Below are 6,191 nucleotides of genomic sequence, written 5' to 3'. Positions count from 1 at the left end.
TCCCTTAAGTCTCTTTCAAGCTGAATTTATGTTTGTGTGATGAAATGCCCCTCTGTGTTTAACATTCCCAATGATCATTTGTTTCCTTAGCTCCATTACTCCTTTATGAGAGCGCCTTTCGCCCGGGCACGTTTAATCATAACCGCTTACGCAATATTTTCTTTGGGATAGATTCACTCAGCCTCATTACATATCAATTATTTCCTTACAACTTCGTTCCACACCAGCTGCTTTGTTATCTGGGCCTGCCACCCCCTTTACCCCTCAACCCCCGGTGTGCGGTGGGAAGGGAGGGAGTTTGTTTTTCCTAGGATAAAATACTGCTAATAATAATGCGGATGGAGTGCAAGGAGAAGGGGGGAGAAGCCTGGCCTGGGATGCTCCGCGGGGCTGCGTGGCTCTGTCCCAGGCAGGAGCGCTGTGGTTCGGGGTCCCCGGGTCCCCTCCCCACTCTCCCCGCAGAGGGACACCCCGTTTCTCCCTCCGCGCTTTTCSGTCTCGTTTTTGGAGTTTCTCCGCTGTGTTCGCGCCTCCCAGGCTTCGTGCTGGCTCAGAGCAGGGATTTTTTTGCTYCACAATCCCTCGGAGAGCTTTCCCCACCCAGCCTCCCGCCGGCTCCTCCGGCAGCCACCCATCTGGAAAGGACATTTCCAATCGATGGGAGCCCCTCCCGCCCCGGCTTGAGTTCGAAATCATTTCAGTGCGAGTTTTATCGGAATTTTACATCGTAAACACGCTGCCAGAATTGGCTTCTCCCTCTCTCCTCTTTCCGATCCTGCTTTTCCTGGGGTGCCCCGGGACGGGCTTCACTCGCCGCACCCCAGGGAGCTGCAGCGGGACTGTCCGGGCTCTCCCGGCCCCGGAGTGGGCTGGGGGGAGTTTTCTCCTCGTCCAGGGGGAAAAGCCAAGAGGGAATTATCCCTCGCAGGCAGGAAGAGCCGGGCCCTCGAGATCCCTCGGTTCTCCCTTCTCACCTCCGTTTTTTGCCCTTCCAGCCCCAAGACTCGAGTGACAGAATTTAATTTCCCTTTTGGGGAATGCTGCACAGCSCAGATTTCTTTTTAATTTTTTTTGCCATTTTATTTCCTTTTTTTTTTTTTTAATTTATTCTCCCTGGTGCCGAAGAACCGGAGATCCTTTGGTTAAGTCGCGTCTTTATAGGGGAAATATATACATCCATTTATGTGGGCCATAAAGCTGCGCTGGGAAAGGGAGAATGACCCGCTGCAGTCCTGGGWCCTGAGTGACCGTGACTCGCCGGGACAGGGACTCTGAACGGGGACAGATTCGCAGGGTGCCAGGAGCCCCGGCAAGATGCRTTTGCGAATTGGAGGGGGTTTAATTCTGAATTTCCTGGCTCTGGCGAGCAGCTCTCTCCATCATCTTTACGCGCACACACGGATATGTGAACAGATGACTTGGCAGCGGCGAAAAACACTTAAAATAATGCCTCTGCCTCTGGCCAGGCCTGTGTAAATATCTCACTCTCCCACATGCCCGCCTGGCTTTCCCCGATGCTGCGTTACTTGATCACAAATACATAATTTGCACGAGTGTGTGTATACACGGAGCCGCTTTGATCTCGGCGCACAAACGCCCCCCTCCCTTCGCAGGGGCTGCAGCCCCCGAGAACAAAAGCGGAGAATAAAAATGCTCAAATAACACATTTTCAAATGGGAAGCGTGTGTCGGCTTCCTTGAGTGGTTCTGGCACTTGGAAAGGGAATGGGGTGGGGGAGTGGGGGGAAAAGAGACTTTATTGAACATATAAATTTAAACTTAGTTACCGCTAACAGTTGCCTTATAAAAGGGGTCCATATAACCCACATCCATTTTTTTTTTTCCTGGAGTCCTCAGGCGCGTTTCCCAGCGCAGCCGATCTCTTGGCAGCGCCGGGCTGCGAGGAGCGGGGCTGGCCGCGGGCTTTCGCAGGGGGAGATGTTTATTTTGCAGTCATTGTTGGCTCCCTCCCCTGGATTATTTTACTGCTGCAGATTTAAGCCCTCGTGCTTATTTCTCGATTCTCTGGCAGCGCTCTCAGCGAGCTGCTCCCAGCTCTGCGCTTTCTCCCTTCGCCGCGTCTCGGGGTGGTGAAATTACAGGGTATGAGGGAAATGTGTAAATTATAGGGTTTATTAAAACGTAGGCGAGCGTGGCTCTCTAGGCGAAACAGATGCACGATGGCTCCAAGTCAGGCAGGCTGACAAACTGCAGAGCAGCGAGGCGGGGGAATCATTAGAGGGACATTTCCCGCAGGGAGGGAGGAAGCGGCCCCGGGGTGCCGGCGGGAGGCTCCCCCTCCAGGAACCCCCCAAAAACCGGGACAGATTCCCCGAGCAGGCTGAGCCCAAACGGGATGAGGCCTCTGAGCGTTCGGACCCCAAATGCCGCGTCCCCTCTCTCCCAGTCCCCGGAAAGTCYGAGGGGTTTTCTCCCTTCTCTCCCCACCCAGCCACAGAGCCGGGCGCGGAGGCGATGATTTATTTAGGCTGCAGCGTAATTCTCAGTTTATAGTTTGGCTTCTCCGATATTAACCTCAACTGCTTTTATGTGAATCTCAGGGATGATGAAGGGACTTTCTGCGGCAGGAGAGAGCTCTCAGAAGGACCTTGAGGTTTGGGCACCGAAACTCCCTTTTTTCCCTGTTTCCCTCGCTACGGGGAAGAGCAAACCGGCAGGAAACAGGGATGGGATGTGGATGCRGAGTGGGGAGTGGAGAAAAAAGCCCTGGATGAGTTTTTTGGTGCTGTCCTGGCTCATAACCTGCAGCAGGGGAGATGGAAGGGGATAAAGCWGGCTGAGATCCCCCCCAGGAGGGTGAGGGAGCCTTTCCAGCTCTTCCCGAGGTCAGGTGGAGGACGGGATGTCTTCTCCTTGGCAGGGCAGGGACACATCCTGCCTCTCTCAGGAGCTGTTGTCACCCTGCCAGAGAAAGGACAAACACCCAGCGGTCCCTTCCCCTGTCATTATGGGACCTGCCGGGAAGCGATCCCATAAAGGGAATCCTGGGGGTGTTCTCTCACCGCTCTCGTTCCGACACCTCGTGGAGCTGCTGAAGCCTTTATTTATTCGCGTGCTTTCTGTTTGTTTTGGAGGGTGCCAGAGCAGCCAGAAGCGGGCGGGGAGGTTAACAAAGGAAAGCGTTATTTGCTAATCCCCTCGCAGCCTCCGTTGGAGCAACTAAAACACCGCCATAAAAGGAGTAATTAAGGAGGGTGCTGAAGGATTTGTTCAGCTCTTGTCTCCCGGAGATCGCTTTGGGGATCTCAACCAGCCTGGGTGTTGTACCASAGCGTGGCCCTCATCCCCGCTGCCCACACCTTCCTCCTCTGGAAAACCAGCCTTTCTTGGTTTTACAGCSCTGGTTATCAGCCCTGCCTCTCGATTTATGTCCTGCGAACTCATCTATGAGCTCAGCTGTCATTTTTCCTCCCTCTCTTTTAAATTTTTTTTATATGTTTGTTTCTAGCCACTGCATTAATTTAAGAGGAACACACGGACTGGGAAATGGTTCTTAGGCAGCTTTGGAAGCAGTGAGTGGAAGCTGAGACAGGTCTGGGTAGGAAAGACTGGAAGAGCAGCTGGATTTTACATAAAGATGTGGAAAGAGCTCAGACTGAATAGTGGGAACAGGAAAAGAGGCCGAGTCAGAAGGGAGCGGGAGGAGAAACCTCCTCCATGAGCTCCATTCCTCCTCTAGGGAAGTCCTCACTCTGGACAGATGCAGGAACTGGGGAGAGGTTTCTTCTCGGATTCAGAAAAGTTTTGTAGCTGAAATGCCTTTGAAAGACAGGGAGATTTGCAAATAAAGGACGGTCAATATCAGCTGTTGAGTTCAGCTTTGCCTCCTCTCGGCAATGGGGATGGCAGTCAGAAGAGGTTGGTGGCTGAACGGAGAAGGGCCTGATGTGATGTAGGCAGAGCTCATGCACTCAACAGTTGTGTTCTCAGTGCAGAGAGGGGGATTTTGTGCCGCTGGATATTTCAGCAAAAGCTGCAGAGGAAATGAAGYAACCCCGTCTGTGTTTCCAGAGGGAATTCTGCACGGTGCAGGCTGGAAATATCTCCCTCTTTTCCCTTGGACTCGGTGGYTATTTTTACATTGTCTTGGATCATGATCTTGGGTTCTTGTGTTGTTCATTCTGGGGTGCTATTCTTTCTAAAAATAGGAAGTAAATTCTGTTCCTAGAAGTACTTTCTCTCTATTTCTGACTGTCGGCTTCTTATTTTAGTGAGATTTTTTTGAGGTTTTTCTTTTTGAGCCAATGAGGTCACCACTTCTCTTTTTCTGAGGGGAAGGAGAMCTTTTGCATGAACACCTCTACTTTGCCTCCGTGCTTATCTCCACCACGCATAACTCTCGCAGCACTGCCCCAATTCCCGAGACACTCACTGCTGGGCGGGGAGGAGCGGCTCCGCGTGTTTGGAAACAGCGGGACAGCTGGGCAGGCAGTAGCTATCAAGTGTGAGGGTGATTAACTGGATGGAGGCCTCCAGGCTGGGCAGSGCTGCGAGGATGGAGGCAGACGAGTGTCAAGTGCTGGCTCTCAGCTGTGCGTGGAGCTCGCCTTGTTYCGAGATCCAATGCCCGGCCACCCCCGGCCCCGATGCCCCCCGAGTCACCAGCTAAACAAAGCAAAGGTGCCAGCTGAAGGCTCCGGTTGAAACGGGCCCGTTGGAGCCTCAGCCGCTCGTGTAGGGGATATTCCTGACTGATGGGAAGAGTGCARAAGGCAGGGTGTGATAAAACGGGATTTATCCGGAGGGAGGGAGGGAGATGCTGCCTGGCTACCGAGCGGCTCCGAGCTGCTGCTGCTCCAGTAGAGTGCTTTGGATGGATGTCTGTGCTCCCTGCTCCCCTGGGCTGCTCCTCCTGCTGCAGATGGATCCATCAGGCTCTGGCTGTTCCCATTCCTGGCCCAYCCTGTCCTGCTCCAGATTGAAAAGRTCCCATCACTCACTGATGGTCTCTCCCATCGCCTGCCTTTGAAGTTGCTGCCTTGGGATCGTGGAGCTCACTTTGGCTGCCATGGTTTGTGGGTTCACGGTGGCTCAGCCCCACATCTCTGGCCACAATTTTTTGCTTCCCTGGTTTCTGCCCAGGGAGCTTCTTCCTGGTTGGAACATGAGATTTGCCATCCCAGAGCAAAACCAGTGCGACCAAACTGACACAAACTGGGCACCAGTGTGAGTGCTGTGTTTATGAGCGTGTGTACACCAGTTATGGGTTCTCACCACGTATTTTACCCCTAAAATCGCCTCAGCCTGTGGTAATGACCCCAATCTCTGTGGAAATGAGCAATGCATCCCTCTCCTGTCCACTCCTGTGCCTCCAGTTCCTCTCRCAGCCTCTTGGGACCCGACATCCATTTCAGGTCCAAAGACAGACAAAACTCTGCAGGATTTTATTGYGTGATACACGAAGGCCGGATTGAGAATTCCCAGCCGAGGATCAGCAGAGGTGAAAATGAAGCAAAACCGAAGCAGGCGAGGGATTGACACCGGTGGGATATCAGTGACAGTGGAACTGGCTTTTCCATCTGAAAGGAAGAGCAAGGATGTGGGAAGGGAAGAGGTCTACGARCCCGCTGTGGGAGAGCAGAGGCTGAAAGGAGGCCCCAGCACGAATTCTTCCCTTCCCACTAACTCAGAACGTTCTCTCTGCTCCTTACAGAACGTGATACTCTCTCAGGAGTGACCCTGCTGACCCCCCACCTCCTGATAGGATGGCGAGTAAGTGAGCGCAAAATAAATGGCACCAAATAGACCTTTTCAAAGAGAACGGGGGAAATAAATCAGGTTATTCTGGTGCGGCATTGACAGCACGTCAAAACAACTCCCCAAAGCGTGAAACTTGGCTGGGGAATGGTAATTCCACTGCCATGATGATCCTCACATGCCAGATGTATGGCTTATCATCGTGTCTSGCTCCCTACCTGCTGCTCCTGCACGATCCCATCGTTGGGATCAGATATTTATGGGATTTCCCCCCATTCTGGAGCAMAAAGTGGGGTCTGAAAGGGATTACTCAGGGAGGAAAGTCTGTTAGAACGCAATAGTTGGGGACTCCATGTGGCAAAATGATCTGCTGGCCACTCCCCTTTAGGGGAGTGACCATACTTTATTTCTATTCTATTTCTATTTCTATTTCTATTTCTATTTCTATTTCTATTTCTATTTCTATTTCTATTT

This window comes from Malurus melanocephalus, unplaced genomic scaffold (genome assembly GCF_030028575.1).
Source record: "Malurus melanocephalus ecotype Western Australia unplaced genomic scaffold, MMel_1.1 scaffold_219, whole genome shotgun sequence".
Taxonomy (NCBI): Eukaryota; Metazoa; Chordata; class Aves; order Passeriformes; family Maluridae; genus Malurus; species Malurus melanocephalus.
This window is presented reverse-complemented; position numbering follows the sequence as displayed.